We start from the raw sequence: 23,920 nt of genomic DNA, 5'->3' as shown, positions 1-23,920 counted from the left end.
GATTCTCAACCACTGTGCCACCTGGGAAGCCCGATAATCAGATTTTTATTTCAACTTATATTTTAAGCCAGAACATCAAGGAAGGGATAGATAGGTCTGCTTAGAACTGGTGATGTAGTGTAGATGAATGATAAGGAGAGCTCCTCTACAGCTATTGAGATTTTGTCTCTTCTTGGAGAGAGATAACCTTCCAATTGAAAAGGACAGAAAGAACATCTGTAAGTGGGAAAGTCGATTATAAGAGGGCCCCTAGAGGCTCTGAGTAAGTTGCAGGCTGCTGGACAGGCCAAGATAGGAAAGAATCCAATGAGATTTTCCAACCATAATCAGTCAGGAACTGTGGACAATGACAGGATTCAAATATAGGAGACAGGAACATATCATGCCAATTTTCAAAAAAGCCAATTCTAAACTATAGACAGAAGGAGCTTCATATTGATCGTAAGCAAGATTCTAGAACAGATTAAAGGGCTGATGTCTGAGTACCTCAGAGGAAGCAGTGACTACTTGAAGCCAGTGTGGGTTCCCCAAGAATAAGTCACGTCACAATAACCCCATTCCATTATGTGGTTACCAAACTGGTAACTCTATATAGTAGAGGTACAGTAGATTTGGTTGACAAAGCATATATCCTTATGACAGGATGGAGGATTAAGAATCTGATGCTAGGGCTTCCCCGGTGGCACAGTGGTTGAGAGTCCACCTGCCGATGCAGGGGACACGGGTTCATGCCCCGGTCTGGGAAGATCCCACATGCCGCGGAGCAGCTGGGCCCGTGAGCCATGGCCGCTGAGCCTGCACGTCTGGAGCCTGTGCTCCGCAATGGGAGAGGCCACAACAGTGAGAGGCCCGCGTACCACAAAAAAAAAAAAAGAATCCGATGCTAGTGCAAATAGGAGTAATTCGCTGAGCAACTCTACCTGAAATTGATAAACATCAATCTGAAGTGAAGTTTGTATAGACACATCAAATCGTTCTGCCCTAGACCTCAGCCTAGGCAATAATTTTATTATTTCCTTAAGACATTAAAGAAATGCATATCAAATCTGTGGACAACTTGAAACAAAAGAGGGTAGTAAATGATAAATGTATAGATAAACAATCTAAAAGACTTTGAAAGGCTAGAACAGATGGTCATATACAGGAAAATTTAGATAAATATTAAGTTTTATTTATAGGACTAAGAAGCCAATTGCACACATCCATGAATGAAGAGTTGGGGCTCAGCAGCAACAGGTGTGAAAACAAATTGGTTATTTTGAGATGACTGAACATCAAGAGTCAATGGCCTTGTTTAGAAGGACCGTAGTTGGAAAGCCATTGTTTGAGAAATTATTCTGTCCTAGGTTCTGTGCTAAGCATTTTACATACACTATCTTATTGTGTCCTTTTAACCCTATAAGAGAAATAGGTAAAAACTGAGACTAAAAGTTTAGATGACTTGCCCAACACAAGGTAGAAAGTAGCAGAGCTGAGAGTCCCCCCAACTTTCTAATCTGTAAATGGTAATCTTAACTATGAGGTTTCAGTGCTTCCCTGGCGGGCGAGGAGGGTCTCAGCAAGGGTGGGAATGGTTCTACTATACTGTGCACCATCAGTCAGCAACCAGAAGTACTAAACTTTAAGAAGAATATAGCAAATTGGTGTATGTTCAGTATTCAGGGTAGTGAGAGGATTCAAAATCATGTCACTTAACAAGAGCTGAAAGAGATTTACCAACTTAAATAAGGCTTAAAAGGTAGGGTATGTAATTAATTTTCAAAAATGTAGGGGGCTGTCATGTAAAATAAATTGTCCGTAATGGCCCCCAAGCAGCAGAACTATAAAATTTAATACAAGGGAGATGATTTTTTAACAGCCTAAAAGTTTCCAAAGATAGACCACCTAAAACCAATGAAAATAGCCCTGGGAAGGTTCTAAACTACAACAAAGCAGCAGCAGAAACCCTGTGGAGCTCAAAAACTGAGGATGACAGCAGAGAGAAGCATAGGAAGCATTTTACTTGCATCCTTCTAACCCTCAGTCCAGAGCAGCTTGGTGCCAAGAAGGATCCCCATGGAGGGATTTCACCCCACAAGGAAAAGGACAGTAGCAGAACCCTAGCAGGCCACCTCAACAATTCACAAAGGACAACAGCAAGAGGGGAAGAACAAAGGAACTACAAAACAATCAGAAAGCAATTAACAAAATGTCAATAGTATGTCCTTACCTATCAATAACTAAATTACTCTAAATGTAAATGGTTTAAATTAAAAGACAAAGAGTGGCTGAATGGACAAAAACACGAGACCCAAGTATATGCTTCCTACAAGACACTCAAACTTTAAGGACACTCATAGGCTAAAAGTGAAAGGATAGGAAAAGATACTCCATACAAATGGAAACTAAAAGAACAGGGGTACCTATACTTATGAGACAAAATAAACTTTAAGTGAAAAGTTATAAGAAGAGACAAGGTTATTATATAATAATGAGGTCAGTTCATCAAGAGGATATAACAATTGTAATTATATGCATGCCAATACTGGAGCACCTAAATATATTACACAATTATTAACAAATCTGAAGGCAGAAATAGACAGCAATGCACGAGTAGGGGACTTCAATAACCTACTTTCAACAATGGATAGATCATCCAGACAGAAAATCAATAAGGAAATAATGGACTTGAACTATACTTTAAGCCAAATGTACCTAACAAACATACAAAACATTCCATCCAACAGCAGCAGAAAACACATTCTTCTCAAGCACACACAGAACATCCTCCAGGACAGATCATATGCTGGGTCACAAAATTAGTCTTAACAAATTTAAGAAGATGAAAGTCATATAAAATATCTTTTTTCAACCACAATGGTATGAAACTAGAAATCAATAACAGAAGGAACACCAGGAAAAAAAAACAGATGTGTGGAATTTTAAACACACTCTGAAAAACCAACTGGTCAAAGAAGAAATCAAAAGAGTAATTCAGGGCCTCCCTGGTGGCGCAGTGGTTGGGAGTCCGCCTGCCGATGCAGGGGACACGGGTTCGTGCCCCGATCCCGGAGGATCCCACGTGCCGCGGAGCGGCTGGGCCCGCGAGCCATGGCCGCGGGGCCTGTGTGTCCGGAGCCTGTGCTCCGCAACGGGAGAGGCCACAGCAGTGAGAGGCCCGCGTACAGCAAAAAAAAAAAAAAAAAAAAGAGTAATTCAAAAATCTTGAGACAAGGATAGAAACACAACATACCAAAACTTATGGGATGTAGCAAAAGCAGTTCTAAGAGGGAAGTTTTTAGCGATTAACATTTAAATTAATGAAAAAAGAAACATACACAAATCAATAAATGTGTTAATACATGCAGAAAAAGCATTTAACAAAAATTCAACATCCTTTAATAAGAACTCAACAAATTGGGTATAGAAGGAACACACCTCAACAAAATAAAGGCCATATATGACAAACCCACAGATAATACTATACTCAACAGTGAAAGGTTGAAAGCTTTCCCTCTAAGATCAGGAGCAAGACAAGGATGTCCCCTCTTACCACTCCTATTCAACATAGTACTGGAAGTTCTAGCCACAGCAATTAGGCAAGAAGAATTAAAAGGCATTCAAATAGGAAAAGAAGTAAAAATGTCTGTTTGCAGATGACATGATCTTGTATAGAAAATCCTCAGTACTCCACAAAAAAACTGTTAGACTTAATAAATGAATTCAGTAAAGCTGCAGGATACAGAATCAACATACAAAAATCTGTTGCATTTCTGTACACTAGTTAACTATCTGGAGAATAAAGAAAATAATGCCATTTACAATAGCATCAAAACCAGTAAGATACTTAGGAATTAGTCTAACCAAGGAAGTGAAAGATCTACACACCAAAAGCTGTAAGACACTGAAGAAACTGAAGACAAACAAATGGAAAAATATGTGTTCATGAATCAGAGGAGTTAATATTGTTTAAATGTCCATACTACCCAAAGCCATTTACAGATTCAAAGTAATCACTATCAAAATTCCAATGACTTTTCAGAAAAATAGAAAAAAATTGTCCTAAAATCTGTATGGAACCACAAAAGTCCCTGAATAACCAAAGCAATATTAAGATCAAGATTGGAGGCATCATACTTCCTGATTTCAGACTATATTACAAAGCTACAATGTAACAGTCAAAACAATATGGTACTGGCAGAAAAACAGACATAGAGACCAATGGAACAGAACTGAAAGCCCAGAATAAACCCATGCATATATGGTCAATATTTAACAAGGGTGCCAAAAATACTCAATGGCAAAAGGACAGTCTCTTCAATAAATGGTGTTGGGAAAACTGGATATCCATATGTGAAAGAATAAAATCGGACCACTATCTTACACCACTCACAAAAATTAACTTGGAATGGATTAAGGACTTGTAAGACCTGAAACCATAAGACTCCTAGAAGAAGATAAGGCAGGGGGAGCTCCTTAACATCATCTTAGCAATGATTTTTGGATATGACACCAAAAGAACAAGCAACAAATGCAAAAAAATCAACAAGTGGGACTACATCAAACTAAAGCTTCTGCACAGCAAAAGAAACCATCAACAAAATGAAAAGGCAACCTACAGAATGGGAGAAAATATCTATAAACCATATACCTAATAAGGGATTAATATCCAAAATATATAAGGAACTCAAACAACTCAATAGCAAAAAAAAAAAAAAATTATCATTTTTAAAATGGGTAGAGGACTTACACAGACATTTTAACAAAGACAACATACAGAGAGCCAACAAGCACATGATGCTCAACATCACCAATCAGGGAAATGCAAATCAAAACCACAAAGAGATCACTTCACACCTGTTACAATGGCTATTATCAAAAAACAAGAAATAAATGCTGGTGAAAATATAGTTAAAAGGGAACGCTGGTGCACTGTTGGTTGGAATGTAAATTGGTGCAGCTACTATGGAAAACTGGATTGCAATTCCTCACAGAATTAAAAATAAACTACCGTATGATCCAGCAATCCCAATTCTGGGTACATAGCCTAAGGAGATGAAATCATTATCTCAAAAAGATTGCATTCCTGTGTTCACTGCAGCATTATACACACTAATCAAGACATGGAAATAACCTAAGTGTCCATAAAGATGAATGTATAAAGAAAATGTAATATGTGTAACACAGTGGAATATCATTCAGCCATTAGAAAAGGAAATCTTGCCTTTTGCGACAACATGGATGAAATGGAGGGCATAATACTAAGTGAAATAAGCCACCATAGAAAGACAAATTCTAGGGATTTCCCTGGTGGTGCAGTGGTTAAGAATCCGCCTGCCAGTGCAGGGGACATGGGTTCAATCCCTGGTCCAGGAAGATCCCACATGCTGCAGAGCAACTAAGCCCGTGCTCCACAACTACTGACCCTGCGCTCTAGAGCCTGCACGCCACAACTACTGAGCCCGCATGCCACAACTACTGATGCCCACGCACCTAGAGCCCGTGCTCTGCAACGAGAAGCCACGCATCACAACAAAGAGTAGCCCCCGCTCACTGCAACTAGAGAAAGTCCGCACACAACAATGAAGACCCAATGCAACCAAAAGTAAATAAATAAAATATAAATAGGGCTTCCATGGTGGCGCAGTGGTTGAGAGTCCGCCTGCCGATGCAGGGGACACGGGTTCATGCCCCGATCCCGGAAGATCCCACATGCCGCGGAGCGGCTGGGCCCGCGAGCCATGGCCGCGGAGCCTGTGTGTCCGGAGCCTGTGCTCCGCAACGGGAGAGGCCACAGCAGTGAGAGGCCCGTGTACAGCAAAAAAAAAAAAAAAATATATATATATATATATATATAAATAAATTTATAAGGAAAAAAGAGACAAATTCTATATGCTATACAACATCAGCAATATGTGGAATCTTATGAAAAAAAAGAGGCCAATTTCATAAAAACAGAATAGAATGGTGACTCACGGGGCTGGGGGAATGAGGAAACAGGGAGATGTAACTGAAAGTCTGTACCTCTTGAAAAGTTCTGAGTATCTAACATACAGCATGGGTGACTATAGTTAAAGATACTGTATTGTATACTAGAAAGTTGCTGAGATGAGATCTTAAGTGTTCTCATCACAAAGAAGTTAACTATGTGAGGTGATAGATGTGTTAATTATCCTTGGTAATCATTCCACAATGTACATGTATATCAAATCATATTGCGCACTTTGACAAATAATTGTGTGTATCTAAAGTTGAGAGGAGGGAAAACAAAGATAGACTGGGGTATCTGTGGTTACTGGTCCCCCATTACTGAAAGTATTCAAGGACAGTATTCAAATGGTCAACCATGTGGAAGTATGCTATACAGGGGGATTGTTCACCTGCTAGAAACTAGAGAAAAACCTTTCAGGTTTGTTTCAGTCCTAAGATTCTAACTCTGAACAAGAATTTCATTCATTTCCCCAGATAGAATATACAATTTCCTAAGAGAGGCCTGTGTAGCCTCTCATTTATATCTGAGAAGGATAGCTATCTAACTTCTTGAGCAACATTCTCCTTTTCTCCCCTGTATCCCAATATTTTCCAATGCAATCCACATCTTATACACAGGAAAACAATCACCATTAGCCTCTATGGGGATGCTGTAAACTAGGACTTGTTGACATGACAGTTAGCAAAATTCCTAACCAACCAACCAATATAGGTATATTCTGTGGAGCCCCCTACAGAGTAGCCTAAATCAGGGTCCCTGACATCAATGGGCCTACAGTCAAGTTGGAAAGTTGAGAAGTTGGTCAAGGGTTTCAGAGAGACGGTGGTTTGAACTTGCTTTGAGGATTGCAATAGATTTTCGCTAGAAAGGAAAGGGAACAAAGGAACAAAGTCAAAGAAGGTAGGAAGTACACTGCACATTCCACAGGCAGTTACCAGTCCTGGCTAATGGGAGCAGGGGTGGTGGGACACACGAGGAGGCAGGAGGAGACAGGTGACTTGCCGTAGCTTACAAGGGATACCAGGAGAATTACCCTTCCCTGGATTCCTTCAGATGCAGAAAGCCAGAAACGCTAAAGGTTAGGCAAGTAGCTAGCAAACCCTTTTATAAATAGCTAGTATCACCTTTTAAAAAAAATGATGCCAGGGGACTCCCCTGGTGGTCCAGTGGTTAAGACTTGGCCTTCCAAAGCAGAAGGTGAAGGTTCAATCCCTGGTCGGGGAGCTAAGATCCCACATGCCTCCCGGCCAAAAAACCAAAACATAAAACAGAAGCAATATTGTAACAAATTCAATAAAGACTTTAAAAATGGTCCACATCAAAAACAAACAAACAAAAAGATGTCAGGCCCAAGCTGAGTGATTATGAACCCAGGTGGTCCTAAGGAACAGCCAGGCTCAGAATCCTGGCTTCGCGGCTCAAATAACCCATAATCTCATTAATCACTGGGCACCCCCTACTTTTTGAAACTAACACCTGGCCACAAAGCAAACCAGGAGGCTGGTGGAGCAAGAAAATGAGGAAAACTGTTGAAAAAGGACCACGCACAGACAATAAACAATGGTCATCAGGGAGAAGAGACAAATTTGCTCCAGAGACTTCGCCTGAACCATCCAGCCCAACGAAAACTTCTTAAACTTCACAAATGGTCAGAAGTCCTTAATGAGACTGCCTTTGCTCCAAGCCCTTCTAGTTTACAGCATCCCTGCAAAGGCCACTGGTGATGTTCTCCTGTGTATCAGGTGTGGAAATACTTTAATCATGAAATTAAGAAATATTCAGTCCACTTGTCTTTCATCTTCCCAGATCTACCCCACCCCTCTTCCACAAGAAGGGGTTCCACAGATGAAAGGGAGCAGGGTGGCCTATGACCCACATGCATGGGATCCGGACTTTCATGTCTGAAATCTCTCTCGACTAAGTCCAGAAAGATAACTCAGTCATTTCAACCTGATGACTGTCTGCTGGTCAAGGTGAGGTAAGTTAATAGTATTATTTCATAATCCCTTCAAACGTTTACTGACCGCCCGCTGCAGGCGCAGTACTGACTCTGTGGACAGTACATTCCTGGCCGTGTTGCCCAAGACAGCCACGGCTGAACTGAAAAACGCCCTCCTCACCTTCAAATTTCAGGACAGTATAGAATGTTAGAACCAGAGGTCCTTAGAGACCATCAAGTCTACCCCTTTCCGTTTGACCAGATGAGGAAGCTGAGACCCACAGAGGGGTCATACTTGCCCAAGGTTACACAGATGAGAGGCCACAGGCAACAGTCTTCCATCCCTGCCTTGGACTCCCAGCCTAGGGCGCTTCCCCTTGAGATCACACGGACATCTCACTGCCTTCTGAAACCTGGAAAACCTGCTCAAGCTCCTTTTTTTTTTAAATGTCTATTTTCTATTTGTTATAAATATAACCATCATTTTCAGGCACTTAATCTCTGCCAGGCACTACCAGAAGGGCTCTCTGCAAATTAACTCACTGAATTCTCCCAACAACCCTAGAGGGCAGGTTACAGTGATTATCCCCATTTACAGATGGGAAACCTGAAGTAGAGGGAGGTGGTACAGCCAGGACAGAGCCAGGACCATCTACTGAGACAGGCTGGCTCCAGAGTCCCCACTCTTAACCACTTGGTTATAGTTTACGAAGGATAATTGCTTTAACTTATAAAATGATGGAAGAAGAGGTGCAAGCCTTAAAAAGGGCATGATCACTAGTGTATGATAATGAATTTAAGAGCTGAACCATACATTTCATTAATATATACAATATATTTCATGATTATTTATTAAGAGAATGTCTGTATACTTGAGGGAAATACAGAAAGCATGTTAACATCTTAAGCATTTTTTAAAGGCAAAATGATCATGTGCACACCAGTCAAACAAAGCCTGCCACTTGAAATAGGCAGAATGTTATCTGAGTGCTGAGTACACGTGCTATTATGTAAAGCGAAGGTGTCGTTGCCCATCTCCATCTATGCTGGCCTTCACTCGTCGCTATGAGGCATTTCTTTTACATCAACTTCCTACAGAAATCAAACCTCAAATTAATAAACTGAGGATTAGGGCTTCCCTGGTGGCGCAGTGGTTGAGAGTCCACCTGTCGATGCAGGGGACACAGGTTCGTGCCCCGGTCCGGTAAGATCCCACATGCCACGGAGCAGCTGGGCCTGTGAGCCATGGCCGCTGAGCCTGCGCGTCCGGAGCCTGTGCTCCGCAACGGGAAAGGCCACAACAGTGAGAGGCCCGCGTGCCGCAAAAAATAAATAAATAAATAAAAATAAATAAATAAACTGAGGATTAAAATAAGAAAACACACCTCTAAAAATTAAAATACATTTTTTATAAAAGTGTTCAAAACCAAGATCACTGGAACAAATGCCCAATATTCAATTATGTTTTCACTTTCCTTCATACTAAAAATGATGTCAAATCTCATTACCTTGGTTATCCAGGAGAAGAAGTCCAGGAGCAATAATGGTAGAAATAAGCAAATTTCAATTGTGCCAAAGAGCAAATTTCAAGGGAAAAATTGCAGTCAAGTTAAGATGTACTATCACAGAAAAAATTACCTGCCATTTTATCAGCCAAATGTCTTAGTGTTGTGTGTGGAGGGTGCAACAGATCCTAAAAATTCTAAAATCAGAAAAGTACTGTCTTAGACATGAAATCCACAGTCCAGAGAATTAAAGCAGAGAGCAACGCCAGGCATATATTAGGCCCTCAAATATTTGTTGAATAAATATAAGAAAATGTTCACAAAAAGAGAGAGGCATGATAGGGACTATCAAAATGGCAACATAGCAGAGAGACACTGCTTTGAGGTTTTGAGAACTTTTAAATACCTGGAAAATAACAAAAGAACTAAGGATTATAGAGACTGGACTTTTGGCAGAGTACCATCCAATCAGGGCAAAATGCTCTGTGGTCTAGTACCTGACCTGCACTTCGTAAGAAAAATATTTCTAAGCCCAGCTTTGCCTATGGGAGGGATCTGGACTCAAGCCCTACAGTGTGGCATAATATTTACAGTACAACTCTAACATAGCAAAATTCCCTGAATTTGGTGCACTTCAAGTATAACACTGCTTTTAATTTAGAACTCTCAGTGGGAGCTGCCCAGCTTGACCCATCTCTTCGTAACAAATTTAAGGTCACAGGAAAATTATCCTATAGCTTCTCTGCTTCACTACAGCAACATAAATACAAATGCAATTAGACAAAACCTACATAAACCAGATCTGTCATATCTGATCAGTAAATTAAAGCGTAATAAAATTACAGTCAGCCTGGGAGTTTGAGGGTAATTTGGACTCTCTGCAGTACCATTCTAACCATGTGCCAATTGTAAAGGGTTTTCCGACATTTACTGGGTTGGCCAAAAAGTCTGTTCAGGTTTTTCCGTAAGATGTTATGGAAAAACCCAAATGAACTTTTGGGCCAACCCAATATATCATAACCCTTTTTTCTGGGGAGTCACACTTGGTCATAAACTCTGGCAGAACTTGCAGGTAGAGCCTAAGTACCAATATAATGGTTACCAACTTTGTACAGAATGCTTAATATAGAAGTAACATTATATTCCTTTATTTGTTTTAATACCTATTTAAAACACATATCCTTTTCTCATTTACCAAAGGAGGTCATGTGTCACAGCTCACCTGAAATTCCTGTGCAACTTAAGTCTTAGCCACAACAGTAGTTTCTTATAAGAGCACAATGAGAAAATATTCCAAACTCTTCTGCAGTACTCACATGATTAAACAAAAAAAGGTGTGAAACACAAGTGAGGCCCCTGATGAAATTTCATAGAGCCTTAGTTACCAACTACTATTTCCTCTTTACCTTTAAGTGTTTCTAAACTGCTCAGAGGACAGCAGAGGTGCTTCAAAGGAAAGTCTAACGACACACCTGTTACATAACCTGTTCTTGGTTGGCCAGGGTATGTGGTTTTGATAAGGAAGGAAACACAATCAAAAGCAGGACAAACACTGATTCTCTGTTCTCCATTCTCCCATTAGCCAGGACATTCACCTGAGACAAACGCCCAATAGCTAGCTCTGTGCCTCAGTTTCTCTAACCACTAAATATGAAGTCTGATGCTATCCAAATTCCTATTTGATCAAAGTTAATGAGCACAATAATCACACAGAAAGTCCACATCAGAACATTACACTGAAATACTATGTTGTATAAGAAAACTCCAAAGGTTTTTGCAGTAGTAATTTCTTTTGCTCCAAATACTACAAAGGAAATCAGATTGGCTATTAATCAAGATAAGGCAAATACCTATGTGCTTTAAGTATGTGTATATAAAAACCCAAGACAGATATACTAAAAAACTTCCCAGGTAATCTGCTTGCATTATCATGTGCAAAGAGCAACCCACAGAACCCAAGAGAACAGGTCTTCGATTTTTTGTTGTGAAAAAAGGACTTCAATTCCCCTGACATCTTCAGGGCCTAGAACACAAGATGGCAAAGCTTTAGAAAACCAGGGACCCCATGGGACCCCAAATGATCAGTTCCTTCTCAACATCTTATGTTTTCGTATTTCTTACCCAATTGGCGCGGGTCTGGTGGTAAACCTCTTTAACTCTGGGTCTGCAGGGACTTGTCTCGACTCAGGCAGAGGTCAAGAAGGGAGAAGCTGCTGCGCAAACACAGATGTTGCTGCCAGCTACAACCAATGGGGGGGCGGGGGGGCGCTGTGAGCTCCTAGGGAGGAAGATGGATTCTCTCCTGGAAATCTAATTGGTGTCTGGGAAACGAGAGTTGGGTTTCCAAGGCTGCCTGAGCACCCAGCTTCCACAAAGCCCTGCATAGGCGAGGATGCCTCCTTGGCCAACAGGCCGTCATTATGCCCCTGTGGAAACTCCCAGCACGGGAAGGTTAGGGGACCACCAGGCACACCCCAGGTTTCCAAGAGGAAAACAGATCCACGAAATAATCCTAAGGAAGTCCAACGGAATTCTGGCCGCCTCTCCTAACCAAGACAACTATAGATGCCTTTTAAAGCACAACATGTGTTTCCACATGAAAGAAATGTTAGCGCTTGTGTCCTGAGCTTCCGCTTGGTCTGCTGCTCTCTGGGGACCCGGCCCCGCCGAGCACCCTCACCCCGGAGCCAGGCACTGATGGGGAAGGGAAACCCCAGCTTTCGAGGCTCTGCCTTCTCCACCGCAAGAAGACCATTTATTTCCCCGGCGCCCGAAGGACAGCGGCCGGGCTTCCACCCGCCCATCCCCGGTCCCCTGAGCGGGGCCGGCGGGGGCGAGAGGGGCCGCGCGGTTCGGACGACCCAGTGCTCCGCAGCTGCAGCCGCCGCGCCGGCCGCGCCGCCTCTGCACTTGTTGCCGTCCCCGAGGACAGGGAGGCGGCGGCCATCCCCCGCGCCGCCGAGCCCGCGGCAGCACCCCCTTTCCACCCCCGCTGACCCTCGCGCCCTCCGGGACCCTGGAGAAAGTAGCTCCGCGAGGGCGAACTCAGGTGAGGCGGCCAAACTTTTCCACCCCGGGCGGCCGGGAGACGCGGGGATGGAGCCCCCAGAGAGCACTTACCCGGAGGTGCTGTCCCGCAGCCTCCGACGCCCGAGCGAGGCGCTGCCCCCGCGCCCTGCCTGAGGGCGCCCGGAACGCGCCGCCGGAGCCGGGGAGGCTCTCCCGAAGCGGCCCACGCCCGGCGGCGGCGCGGCCGGGGCAGCGCGAGGGGGCGGAGCCGAGGCCGCGCTCCGGGGCCGAGCTGGCTGCGCCCGCGGCTGGGGCCGCCCCGCTCGCTCCGCGCCTGCCGGCTGCCGCTGGATCTCCGCCTGCCCGCCTCCCGGCCCCGGCATCACATGGCCGGGCCCGCCCGCCGCCGCGCCCGACACCGGCTCCAGGAGGAAACCTGAAGCTGCCCGACCGCGCGGGATCCGCCGGCCCCCTCCCAACGCCCGCGGCCGCTTGCCTCGGCCTCGCTCCCCCGGCCCCGAGCCCCGCGACCGGCGGGGGCTCCGAGCCCGGGGAGCGCGAGGTTGCGCCCTGGTGGCGGCGCCCGCGCGCCCCGGACCCCACTGGCCTCGCCTGGGCGCCGCCAGAGCGAGGGGTCCTCCGGCTCCTGAAAGGAGATGTGCCGGGCCCGAGGGAGCCCCAGGCTGTCCTCGGCCAAAAGCCACCACAGTTGTGACTTAACGTGGCCCATTTCTTACCTAAACATCTGTAGACGCCCTCTTGTTTTTCGAGGCTCAAGTTCCTCAAGCCGAGAGCTTCGCGAGCTGCGATTCTCTGCGCCTTCACGCCAGCAAGGGGCTCCATTAGAAGTCACCATAATACGAAAACCCTCTTTCTTACCATGAACAGCAATATGAGAGGGACCCCTACCATCAACGCACTTTTCTGGTTAGAACTGATCGCAACCCCAAGCAGAGAAGCCTCTCCATCAGCCAGGCCTTCCTAAAAGAGACTTCAGATAATGATAGCAGCTTTAAAGGCAAAAGTACCGGTTTGATTTTTCTAATAATTACCTTGAGTCTTTGTTTTGGTTTTCCTGTGAAGACCTGCCGCTCGCAGAACCAGAAATCTCCACAGTCCTAACACAGGGCACCTTTGGGGTATTTCGTATTTGTTTTTTTCAAGTGAAGTAGCCCGAGAGAGCTGGCCACCGAGACACCCCTCCCCAGCTGTCACCAACACCTCTCCGGGGCCTTAGCCATTTTGGCCTCCCTCCTGGTCCTCACCTTGCCCAGCCCACCTTGCCGACAGAGCAGCCTGAGGAAGAAGGCAAGGCTGAAGAAGAGAGCAAGAAAACCCTGCCTTGTGTCTTTCACCCTGTTCCAAGGCAAAGGTCCGGGCTTCTGCCTTGATAAAAGGACCCCATCCTGGCATTGCTCGCCTGACCCCATGCTGCAATCCCAGCTCCTGCTTCATGGAGCTGGGACCCCAAGGCCTGGCCTTTTAAAGAAAAAGAAGTTCCTGCCCATTTCCAGGGCTTCAAAGTACTCAAGACAAAAAAAAATAAAAAGTTTTATATTTTTCAAAACTAAAAAATATTTCCAACTCTAAAATGTGTACTGGAGATTAACTGAACAACACACTTGACGAAAATGGTTTCCAATCCGTGGTGAGCAAAAACATTGATGAATTTGTGGCCTTTGTTGTTATGCTTCTTTTTACATCACTGGTACTGCGCGTTTTCTTTTCTTTCTTTCTCCCCCCTCCTTTTTTTCGTTACTTCTGTCACATACGTAGACAGAAAAAAAATAAGAAAATGTGGGAGGAGGACCAACTATTATAAGAAGTTACCCCAAATCTCCTTCCCCACTAAAATTAAGAAACAAACAAGCAAAACTAGTACTTGTGGAACCCTCAGCAACTGAGAACATATAATCATGCTATCTGCAGTTTTCTTGCCCTCTCTCAAGCACTGAGCTTGATCAATATTTAAATAAGTACTTGGCTTTCAACTTCTCTTGGTTCAAATATTAAGCAAAGTGTACTCTAGCAACCTTAAAAGAAGCCCGTGGATGTATGCAGCAGGAAGCTATCAATCCTCTGCATCTGATTGATTTTGCTGCTCCAGATATAGGTCACTCCGGACACTGAGATAGTGCTAGGCTTGGCTGAGATGGCATTTGTTTAGAATTCAAAGACTACGTATTCTCCAGCCCCAGAAAAGGGACATTCAGCCAACAAGAAACCAGGCTGGTAATTCAGTTGGGAAAATTCTTACTTCCCAGTGAATATTAGGCCAGTGTCCCAGCTCAGCTTTGTCTTTTCTAGTTATTCAGTCTCCATTCATCCTTACAGACTTCAGACAGAACTCCTCCGTAAATCCTGTCCAGTTTCTGCCAGTCTCTGAACTTTGGCAAAGCTTAATGACCTTACCACACAATTTAGCACCTGATTCTTTTCACTGTCATATGTCAGACTAATTCAGGTCCTTAGCCTCTTCACTTGTCATTTCAAGGGCAAAGACTGTTTTTTATCCCAGTAATCTCCACAGTCCTAACACATGGCACCTTTGGAGTATATAATATTTGGTTTTTTCAAGTGAAATATCATATCAGTTATGCAGGTTGGAAAATGTATATCACAATTTTCAAACTTTTCTTTAATGGATTAAAACCACTCAAAATTCTATTAGCAGGGCTTCCCCGGTGGCGCAGTGGCTGAGAGTCCGCCTGCTGATGCGGGGGGCGCGGGTTCGTGCCCCAGTCCGCGAGGATCCCACGTGCCGCGGAGCGGCTGGGCCCGTGAGCCATGGCTGCTGGGCCTGGGCGTCCGGAGCCTGTGCTCCGCAACGGGAGGGGCCACAACAGTGAGAGGCCCGCGTACAGCAAAAAAAAAAAAAAAAAAAAAAAATTCTATTAGCTGCTTAATTCTTTCCTGGTCTTCATTCTATTTCCTTTGCCAGTAATTCTCAAAGCCTGAATAATGGTAAATCTAATGTTCGGACATATGAGTTCGGAAATTATCAGTGTTTCCTAAATATAAGCATGACACTAGAAGACAACAGTTTTGGGGTGGCGGGGGACAAATTCTGGAACTAGAAATTGGATGAGCTTGGGAAGAGCCAGCCTTTTTAAGCCTCCATTTCCTCAGCTGTAAAATGAGCATAAGAATAGTATTTATTATCATGGTTAAGATTAAATGACTGAAGGTGATTATGGGACACATAATAAGGATGTAGGAAATGGTGGCAATTAATTTTTCGGGGTATGTATATATTAGGAGAACACTTCAGAACATTGAGAATAGAGCATGTCAGACTCCAAGGTAAGGAACTAGTTCTGGACTATACACTTGGTTGCTCAGGCTGAGAAGGTTAGGGAATACAGAAGAGGCCAAAATGATCAAAACCAAGGGGCAAATCTTGTGGGGAAAGGCTCACAGTTCTCATTCTGGCTCCACATTAGCATCACCTTAGAAGCTTTAAAAATAAGACCTTGATTCCCACAATCCCACCCCAGACCAATTATTTCAGAATCTCTAGGGGATGGGTCCCACACGTTGGGTTTTTTTTTTAAGCTCCCCAGATGATTCCAATGGTCTGCCAAAGTTGGGAAGAGCTGTACTAAAGGAACTGAATTCATTGCCACTGGAGAAGAATGAGAACCAGCCCTTGATTAAAGGAGGCTAAGGGAATCAGCTCTTTCATTTCTACTAATGATGAACAATCCTGTTTAAATTGCAGGCCAGTGGTGCTTCAGTGTTATGTCCATGTGAATCACTTAGAGATCTTGTCAAAATGCAAATTCTGACTCAGTATCAGATGGAGGCTGATACTCTGCATTTCTGACAAGCTCCAGGTGATGCCACTGCTGCTGGTCTGTGGACCATACTCTGAGTAGCCAAATAATAAGTCCAAAATGGACATTAGGAACAAAAAAGTAGACAAATATTCATATTGTTAGAAGTCTTGACATCTTTGAATATTTTTAATCAATTAATATTTATTGTACACCAACTAAAAATATATTTTGCAATCTTTTAAGAAAAGAATAGGCCATTTCCAGCCAGTTTTCTTTTTAATGCTTTTTTTTTAACATTTATTTATTTATTTAGGCTGCACTGGGTCTTGATTGCGGCACGCCGGATCTTCCTTGCAGCATGAGGGATCTTTTTGTTGTTGTTGCGGCATGCAGGATCTTTAGTTGCGGCATGCGAACTTTTAGTGGCGGCATGCATGTGGGATCTAGTTCCCTGACCAGGGATCGAACTCGGGCCCCCTGCATTGGGAGGGCAGAGTCTTAGCCACTGGACCACCAGGAAAGTCCCTCCAGCCAGTTTTAAATGTGAGGACTTCACTAAAGGGAAGGTACAGCCTCTCAAATAGGGCCAACTTCTCCACCAGGCACAGTAGGCTCAGTGCCCAAAGCCCACCATACTTTTAGAAACCAACAAAATGTTTTAATTTCTTTTATAATGGAAGAAAAAAGATGAACTTTTAGGTCAAAGAAAATGTTTTAACATATAATATTAATATATTTGTCTTTATAACAGTGGAGTCATAAGATGTAATTATTTTATTTTACTTTATTTTTTATGGAGGAAGCAACCCATGAAGGCAAAAGTGCCTAGGGCCCACAAAAGTCATAATGTGACTGTGTGCTCAGTCTAACTTAGTCGCAGGTAGCTTTAGGAAAGCACATGAAGCCTATTGTGGCTAATATTTACATACTGATATTTACATACTGATATTTACATGAACAGGAAGATATTGGGGAAGATAAAAATTGTCCCTTGAGTGGAGCTGCCCCTATAACCACACAGAGTTCATCACTTCCTACATGCGTGATTTGAGGAACGCTGGGGATGCTCCATTGACAAAACATTGTTCCTTGTCAGCTGGGTCCTGAGGCTCTAAAATTCTACCATTAGAGACTTTTTCCACCTCCAGAGCCAGTCTATAGAGACACACTATCTAGAGACCCTTGCTCTGTAACATCGGCCTTCTTTCAGCACCAATTTTTTTTACCTTCCAGATCCAGGACCCCATCTCAGGAACTTATTAGGGGATTTTCTATGAAAAGAAGAAAACATAATAATGAGATTCCATTTTATAAGAAACACCAATTCTAATCAGCTCCTAAAAATTTAAATGTGGCCATACATGGCTAAACAACATCACCTTCATCACTATTATTCAATACAGTAACCTCAACAAAAATTACTGATTGTTTTACTGTCCACTATGTTTTACTGTCCACTACTATAGCCATTAGCTAGTAGACTACTTAAACTAATTAAAATGAAATAAAATCTAAAAATCAGTTCCTCATTGCACTAGCCACGTTTTGAGTGCTCAGTAGTCACATGTACCTATTGGACAACACAGAGATAGAACATTTCCATCATCACAGAAATTTCCATCAGACAGTGCTGTTTCAAGGGTTTGAGTAGAGAGGGCACCACCCTTCTTGGACCCTCTGAAATGCAAGGCCAGTTGGGGAAGTATGCAGACTCTAGCTCAGGCACATTTTTTGGTTCCCATTTGTCAACTGATCTACAACTACCCAGATCATCAGTCACTCTGCTCTTTTCTAAACCTTCCGAACCAAACTTTCTAGAAAACCAACTTTTTGTTGAAATGCCCTTGCCTTTCAAGAAAACTAGACCTTTTTGACTTGTGAAGGGCATTATATACTATTCGTGATCCACCCAAGGAACTTCAAAGGTTTATCCCAGGATCTAGAGCAGTCTTTATCCCAAAAAGTGATTGTTTATTTGCATCACTGGTATGTTTGGGTTTTATCCAATGACTCTAGCTGTCCTCAAGTTGTAGATGACTTCTTAAATTTTAAACCGACTCCAAGGGCCCTTTTTGATCTCCCAGGCATAACTGTACAAGGCAGGCCAGCTGGATAATGCCCCAAATGCATGTGTCTATAAATAATCTCCCATCATCAGCAATTTTGTTTCCAAGAGCCCTGCTGGAGTGCTCAGGTATGGGGTGTGGGGCAGAACAACTAGTCTCTAGCATTTCTCCAATCCCCTAACACCTGCTAAACACTCACATGAACATATTAAATCCCAGCCTGGAGCAAGTCTTCACAGTTATATAATAAAAGCCCTGAAATAACAGAGTTGATAACTGAGATACTAACACCATCTTAATTAGGGAGGAGATAATACGGGTGGGAAATCATGTGTGTGCAGCTGTCACATGGGCTGTAATTATGTTTAAGACTTCTGGTGACATGACAGAGGGTGAGAATGCAGCTTCAGTGTTCTGCACATGATGTCATTTGGAAGCCTCAGAAAGCACGTATAGCTTTGGGCAGCTATTACTCACTAAGGAGGATCGAGATCCTGTTTTTCCATTTACAAAGGGCAGCAGAGGAAGGGAAAAGACAGGAAAATCTATAAATAAAATTAGTATGAATCAGTTTCCCCCCCACAAAAAAAACCTATATAAATATATTTTAACTCAGCTTTTTCATTCAGACCCACTTGATTGCTCCTAATACATAACCCAAGAGCTAAGTTTGGAATCCTGCTACTAAAGGATCCAAGAATATTTTAATAGCCTCAGTTAAATATCCTGGAATTTCTGAATCCAACTCAAAAGAGCAAGATAGTCAATACCAAGTGCAGTGCACAAGAACTGTTTTGTGGTTGATGTTGTCGTTGTTCTGTTGTTGCTGTTTTCGATTCTGAAAAGACCCCATTCCCACTCACCGCTGAAGTTGGATATTTTGGCAGAACTTTTTCTTCAGGACTCTAAGGAGGTAGGTAAGGCAGGGCTTACCAAGGGCCCTGAGACTCCAACTCAGATGAAGAAACTTAAGAATCATCCATAACGTACAAAGGAAAATGCAAAGACTTGGGAAAAAATGGAGAGTCTAAAAATAACATGTCTTTAACTCCTCTTGTTTTTAAATAATAAAGTGTCCTATCCAGAGCCCTGTCATAAAAGGAAGTTAATTCTCTTCTATCAGAGAAAATGTCTTTAAATTAGCACTCTCTGATATTATTTCATAGTGCAAATAATTCATTGTTTTTCATCTTGAAAAACAATTTCAGCCATAGATGAGCATGGGAAGCAGCCACAAGAGAAATGGTGAACAAACTCAGAACTTACAAGATGGCCTCTGCCTGCCTCTAGACCAGGGGCCAGCAAACTTTTTCTGTAAGGGGCCAAATAGTAAATATTTTAGGCTTTGTGGGCTGTATAGTCTCGGTCACAACCACTCAACCATGACACTGTAGTACAAAAACAGTGGTACACAATATGTAAACAAGTGAGCTTGTCTGTGTTCCAGAAATTTGTATTTACAAAAATAGGCAGTGGGCCAGATTTGCCCCACAGGCTGTAGTTTGCCTTCCCGCTGTTGTAGACCATTGGAATATCATGGGGAGCTCTAAAATTCACTAAAGCCTGATATTACCTCAAATATGGACAAATATATTACCATATGGAAATCCACAATATGGCAAAGAGTTCAAAATTCAGCTATAGAATTAAACTATAGAAATTAAAAGTTAAGCTACAGGGAAAAAAATAAAACAGGGATAGTGAAGGGAAGTAAAGAGAACTTCCATAAATTCTCATTAATATACTCCAGAGGTATAAAAGAAAATAATATATCTATCAAACAAGAACAAGATGCTATGAAAATGAGACAATCAGAGGACAAGAAAGTATACTCAGACATTAAAAATACAAGGTAGTAAAGTTTAAAAATTCAACAGAAGCTTGAAGATAAAGTTGAGAAAATATCCCAGAAAGTTTAAGAAAAGGCAAATGCTGGAGAAAAGGGAACCCTCCTACACTGTTGGTGGGAATGTAAATTGGTACAGCCACTAGGGAAAACAGTATGGAGGTTCCTTAAAAAACTAAAAATAGAGCTACCATGTGATCCAGCAATCCCACACCTGGGCATATATCTGGAAAAGACAAAAACTCTAATTTGAAAAGATACATACACCCCAATGTTCATAGCAGCACTATTTACAATAGCCAAGACATGGAAGCAACCTAAGTGTCTATCAACAGATGAATAGATAGAGAAGATGTGGTATATATATACAATGGAATAGTACTTAGCAATAAAAAAAGAATGAAATAATGCCATTTGCAGCAACATGGATGGACCTAGACAATATTATACTAAGTGAAGTCAGACAAAGACAAATATTATATGATATCAGTTATATATGGAATCTAAAAAATAATACAAATGAATCTATTTACAAAACAGAAACAGACTCACGGATATAGAAAACAAATTTATGGTTACCAAAGGGGAATTGGGGGGGGATAAATTAGGAGTTTGGGATTAACAGATACACACTACTATATATAAAATAGGTAACCAACAAGGACCAGCTGTATAGCACAGGGAACTATATTCAGTATTTTCTAATAACCTATAATGGAAAAGAATCTGAAAAAGTATATATATATATATAATATATAAATTATATATTATATATATATAACTGAATCACTTTGCTGTACACCTGAAACTAACACAACATTGTAAATCAACTATACTTAAATTTTTAAAAAAAGAAAGAGAAGGCAAATGCACAGAAAATATGAAATCAAAAGTAAAATTTTTAAGGATTAAGCTCACATATTCAACATACCACTAAAAAGAGGTCCAGGAGAAGAAAGGAGAGTGAAAGAAAGTATCAAAGATACATTTTTTTAAGCTCTGAATTCGGGGAAACATAAGTCTATTCTAAGAATTTATCCTAAAGATATATGCAAGGGCATGAAGATACATACACAATTGTGCTTAGTGCAACATTTCTGTAAGAGCAAAAATCGGAAACAACCTAATTGTTCATGGTTGTTTGGTTACATAAATTACGGAACATCTATACTTATGCAGTTGTTTAAAAAATAATAATACGGTTCTAGATGTACTAACATGGAAATATGTCCAGCTTCTGGCACTAAGTGAGAAAAGCCAGTTGTAGAACAGTATTATTAAGGGGAGCCCCTGTATATTTGAAAAATAAAACAAATAAAATGTTTAAAGATCAATATATGTTTGCAAATTGCAGCTAGTCTAAACAGTTACTCAAGAAACTGTTAATAGGAGTTATCTCTTGGGAGAGGAGCAGGATTGGGGGGTTAGATGAATAGTCCTTCAACTTTGCATTTACATACGTCTACATCGTGGACTTTTTTTTTTTACAATGTTTATATGTTTCTTCTGTAATTTCTAAAAATCAAAAGCAATAAGTAAATTATTTACAATATTATGGAAAGGAAAAAAAAGTTTTTCCCTTTACAATATCTCTGGGAAGATTATCAGGGGTCAGGAGGAAAAGAAAATGAAATTCCTAATTAGAGAAAGACCCAGATGAAGAACACAAGCAGTAAAAGGCATTGCCAGGCCCTTCAGGAGCTTATGTTAGAGTTAGGAACGTAGACTCATACAGATGGCCAGCGGTGACCAGGGCTCAGTGGTATAGCCTCCTGTCGAATTGTGTAGAATGTCAAAGCCTGGGAGCTTGGAGGGCAGAGACCTATGAAGACTGGAGTAGCCAAAGATGCTTCATGAAGGAAGTAAGACTTGAAGGATCATAAAGGCAGAAAGGAGAACATTACAAGCCAAACAGCCAATAAGAGTAAAGACATGGATCCCAATGAGCATGAAGAATTCAGGCAAAGGTGAGGAGAGTAGCCCATTGAGATTAGAGGGATCATGTTAGTTAGGATTGGGTTTGGCTGCTTATTTAAGCCACTTATTTAACGGTGGCTTAAATAAGATAGAGGGTTAATTTTCTTTCATGTCAAAGGAGGCCGGAGATACAACGTCCTGGGCTATTTCAATAGCTTCATCATCATCAGGGCCTCAGACTCCTCCCTTCCTGCCTCACCATCTTTAGCACTGATTCCAATCTTCAAGGTAGCCTCATAATTGCAAGATGGTCGCTGTAGCGTGAGCCATCATATCTATGCTCTACACAGCGGGAAGAAGGAAGGAGAAAGGAAAAGAGACATACCTCCCAGTCCAGCCAACCTCTTTTGAAGAGTTTCCTGGAATCTGCACCCAACAATTGCTATTTACATCTCATTGGCTACCCCTGTCAATTACAGGAGGCTGGAAACATGTAGGCTTTTTGAGCTGGGCACATTGATGTTCTTATTAATACAAGATTTCTAGGAGTAAAGAAGGACTGTTAACCATCTCTGCCAAGTGATTAGGTTAGACTATAAAGGTTTTTGAAAACAAGGCAGACAAAAGAATTTACATTGGAAAAGGGGAGAAAGAAATTAGCAAATTACCTATCATCTGTAAAGAAACAGGTAGAAAAATGAATAAACTTAAATGGAGTTTTAAAAGCATAGAAGAAATAAAATTTAAAAATAAACGAGGGGCTTCCCTGGTGGCGCAGTGGTCGAGAGTCCGCCTGCCGATGCAGGGGACACGGGTTCATGCCCCGGTCTGGGACGATCCCACATGCCACGGAGCGGCTGGGCCCGTGAGCCATGGCCGCTGAGCCTGCGCGTCCGGAGCCTGTGCTCCGCAGCGGGAGAGGCCACAACAGTGAGAGGCCCACGTATCACACAAAAAAAATTAAAATAAAATAAAAATAAAAATAAACGAGAAACACACTAATAGCTACTTTTAAAAGTAGCTAATGGGGGCTTCCCTGGTGGCACAGTGGTTGCGAGTCCACCTGCCGATGCAGGGGACACGGGTTTGTGCCCAGGTCCGGGAAGATACCACATGCCGTGGAGCAGCTGGGCCCGTGAGCCATGGCCATTGAGCCTGCGCGTCCGGAGCCTGTGCTCCGCAACAGGAGAGGCCACAACAGTGAGAGGCCCGCGTACCGCAAAAAAATTTTAAAAAATAAATAAATAAAATAAAAGTAGCTAATGTATTAGTTACACAATGAAGTGAATATACTTAGTATTACTGAACTGTACACCTATATTTTTCCACAATTATATTTTTAAAAATTTTTAAGTAGCTAATTTATACTTCTGTAGTTACATACCTGAACTTACAGAAACGTGCGGCCCTGCTCCATTCAGAAACTTTGAACCTTCTCCTATTTTCTAAAAAGATTTAGTGACACTTATCCATGTACCCCTTATACTACCAATATAGGGTAGACTTCTGGTCTGCACATAATGACAGAAGTCAGCCTTTCTCCCTTCTCACCCATATGCCCATGGTATGTTGAAGACATTACTATAACAAGTTATCACCTTGTGCTTTAATTGATTGTTTATGGTGCCAGTTAAGAGGGGATGTGACTGAGTAGAAAGAGCAGCATGGGCTTTGTCATCAGAAAGGCCTGACTTTCCCCTTGCTAACTATTTTCCTCCAGCAAGTTACTTTAACTTTCAAAGATATGTTTCAGTTACCATTAAAGTGAAGACTATAACGTGAATCTTACACATATTTTTCAGATTGTAGTGAGGACTGGAGCCTAGTACTCAGCAAGAACTCAGTAAAATAGTAGCCTTCATTATTGTTTATGTCTTCCCTTCTGGAT

At 42.2% G+C, this 23,920-nt stretch overlaps 1 protein-coding gene across 3 annotated transcripts in view; it reads right to left on the bottom strand.

Annotated features, from left to right (window-relative positions):
* The window catches only part of ARHGEF28 (Rho guanine nucleotide exchange factor 28), a 311,840-nt gene extending 299,222 nt beyond the window's left edge, over window positions 1-12,618 (bottom strand). For all 3 annotated transcript variants that reach the window (XM_060093040.1, XM_060093041.1, XM_060093042.1), the window contains exon 1: window positions 12,536-12,618. The gene's annotated coding sequence lies outside the window, so the exon portion shown is untranslated. The remainder of the gene's footprint in view (window positions 1-12,535) is intronic.
* Between the last annotated feature and the right edge of the window lie 11,302 nt (window positions 12,619-23,920).

The sequence above is a fragment of the Mesoplodon densirostris genome, chromosome 3 (genome assembly GCF_025265405.1).
Source record: "Mesoplodon densirostris isolate mMesDen1 chromosome 3, mMesDen1 primary haplotype, whole genome shotgun sequence".
Classification (NCBI taxonomy): Eukaryota; Metazoa; Chordata; class Mammalia; order Artiodactyla; family Ziphiidae; genus Mesoplodon; species Mesoplodon densirostris.
The sequence above is the reverse complement of the archived record's forward strand: the minus strand, read 5'-3'. Positions and strand labels throughout refer to the sequence as shown.